We start from the raw sequence: 2,750 nt of genomic DNA, 5'->3' as shown, positions 1-2,750 counted from the left end.
GGTGTTAGTGTTTGTAGACATATGTTCGACCTTAAGGGCTAAAGCGTCCATTTTCGCCTGCATCATGTCCATAGAGCTTATCTCATGTATTCCATCTTGGGTCTCCTTTTTCTCTATTGATGCTCGTTCAGTTCCCCATTGGTAATGGTTTTAGGCCATATCCTCAATTAGGTCACAAGCTTCTGGGTAAGGTTTGTTCATCAGCGCGCCACCTGCGGCAACATCGATGCTCATCTTTGTGTTATAATGGAGTCCATTGTAGAAGGTATTAACGATCATCCATTGTTCTAGGCCATGGTGTGGACAGACTCTTAATAACTCTTTGTATATCTCCCAAGCTTCAAAGAGTGATTCTCCTTGGTTTTTAGTAAATTTAGTTATTTGGTTTCGAAGAACAACAGTCTTACTGGGGGGAAAATATCTAGCAAGGAATACTCTCCTAAGGTCTTCCCAGGTAGTTATTGAATTAGCTATGAATCCAACCATGAATGTGCTCTATCCCTGAGGGAGAAAGGAAGTAATCTTAAACATATCGCATTAGGTGAAGCACCGTTGGATTTAAAAGTGTCGACCAGTTGGACAAAGACTTTTAAGTGTTGATTTGGGTTCTCAGTAGCGAGACCCTCGAATTGGTTATGTTGCACTAATTGCAGTAAAGATGGTTTTAGTTCGAAATTGTTGGCTGGAATGAGGGGGTTTACTATACTCGAACTAGGTTCCTCGCCAGAGGGTTGGGCAAATTCCTTAAGAGGTCTCTGGTCGCGATTCTCGGCCATAGCTTTCTTAATTCGGATGAGTAAGAGGCGTGTACGAGTGTAACGTTCGGGTTCCGCTAAGGGATCTACTAAATTTTCGGTACTACGGGTTCTTCGCATTTACCGGCTAATAATGCCTTAGTCTAGACGGTGTAACAACAGGGTACGAAATTTGACAAAGTTGGTCCCCGGCAACGGCGCCAAAAACTTGATCGCTGTGTTAGCAAGTGCACGAATCGCGTTAGAGTAATATAACAGAATATTGATCCCACAGAGACCAAATCGTCAATCTATCAATTACTATCATTATGATGTTTATCTAAGGCAGTATAAAAGAGATATTGATGTTGCAAAATAACAGCAAATAAAGAAAATAAATACAGTGCAGATAAAGACAGGTTTGAATGTATTTTACGTCGGTTAAACGATGTTTCGATTGTCTAAATAGAACTACTTATGGGGAAATATTTTTCTACTCTTGAAAAGAATCCATTTAACAGGAATTATTGCTTTCGCGTATTCAGAACCGAGTTTACCTTTAAATTAAGGCCTTTTATTGTCACTTATAAAAGGTGCGCAGAACGCTAAAGTAGTAAACTTATTTTTAAGAAATAAGACTCGTAAACTTAGTTGAAAAGTGATTTTGATTTGGAAAGTTTACCCAAGGAGTTTCCTGATTTTAAATCTATCATCGCGTCCGAAAATAGTTTCAAAAATCATTTTTCCTTAAAGTGATAAAAATTTCTAGTTAACTAAGCCAGGGTGCTTTCGCACTCCTTGAGTAGTTAAAACTAACCAAGTTTGTTTCAGAAAACTCAAATTAAAAATCAAAACATCCTTTAAAGCATTTCTACAGATTCAATATGTGAAACATCTCTTTAACCGCGATCCTTACATTCTAACTTTTAAAAGATTTAGCCAGACATGGTAATACAAACAAACACAACGATATTGATCATGATGAAAAGTTGTTTTTGAATGTAAGGCGTAAAGAACAAGTAAAGCGTATAAAGTAATTAAAACGAGTAATAAAGATAATGGCGAGAAATTTAAATAAAGTAAAGACAATGACAGGAATTAAATAAAGTAAAGTGTGGCGAGAAATTAAATAAAGTAAAGACAATGACAGGAATTAAATAAAGTAAAGCATGGCGAGAAATTAAATAAAGTAAAGTGTAGATGTTTGATTGGCTGCATTTTATGTTAAAACACTAACTGGACTCTAATGTCTTGACTAATGTCATGACCTGCTTTGGAGATGATTGATTAGCTGCATTTTATGTTAGATCATCTAACTGTACTCTGATGTCTTGACTGATGTCATGACATACTTGAGTAGTATGCTGCAAGTTTAGCTAATACAGGATCTACTGAATGTCAAACTAGATGTTATGACATTCATCCATGTCAGCAGATACTGAGGAATAGAACAGTTGGTGTTCTTTTATAACTCAGTATTTATTTTCAGTCTATTTATCAAGGGAATAACAGACCTGGCACAAGGCCTACTGTCTGAATGTCAAACTAGATGTTATGACATTCATCATTGACAGCATATACTGAATAATAGGCAGGTTGGTTTTCTGTTACATTTCAGTATGTATCTCAGCCTGTTCTTCAGGAGAACAACAGACCATGGCATAAGGCTCTATGTGCAAATGTCAAATTGGATGTTTTGACATTTATGAATGTAAGCTGATACTGAAGTATGAACGGGTTGGTCTTCTGCAGTACAACAATTTTGTAAAGTCTGTTTTCAGGAAAATAACAAACTTAGCATATGGTCTATGATTTGAACGTCAAACTGAATGTTGTGACATTCATTCCTGACAGCATATGCTAAAATGTAGGTTGGTTAGTTTTTCTGTTTCAGCATTTTTCTCAGGCTATTCTTCAGGAATCCAACAGCTGAGCTATAATCCAGGAAACTAACAACTAAGCTACAATTAATGAACCTAACAAATAGCCTATTTGTTAGTACCCTAATATGTGGAA

The 2,750-nt window shown here is 36.5% G+C and overlaps 1 non-coding gene across 1 annotated transcript; it reads left to right on the top strand.

Moving 5' to 3' along the window:
• The first annotated feature begins 289 nt into the window (after positions 1 to 289).
• Positions 290 to 396, top strand: LOC127133897 (small nucleolar RNA R71). Its single transcript, XR_007807699.1, has one exon. It is a non-coding gene; the product is annotated as a small nucleolar RNA R71 (small nucleolar RNA).
• Positions 397 to 2,750: the final 2,354 nt, after the last annotated feature.

This window comes from Lathyrus oleraceus, chromosome 3 (genome assembly GCF_024323335.1).
Source record: "Lathyrus oleraceus cultivar Zhongwan6 chromosome 3, CAAS_Psat_ZW6_1.0, whole genome shotgun sequence".
In the NCBI taxonomy this organism is placed as follows: domain Eukaryota; kingdom Viridiplantae; phylum Streptophyta; class Magnoliopsida; order Fabales; family Fabaceae; genus Lathyrus; species Lathyrus oleraceus.
Note: the sequence above shows the minus strand (reverse complement) of the source record. Positions and strands in the feature narration are given on the sequence as shown.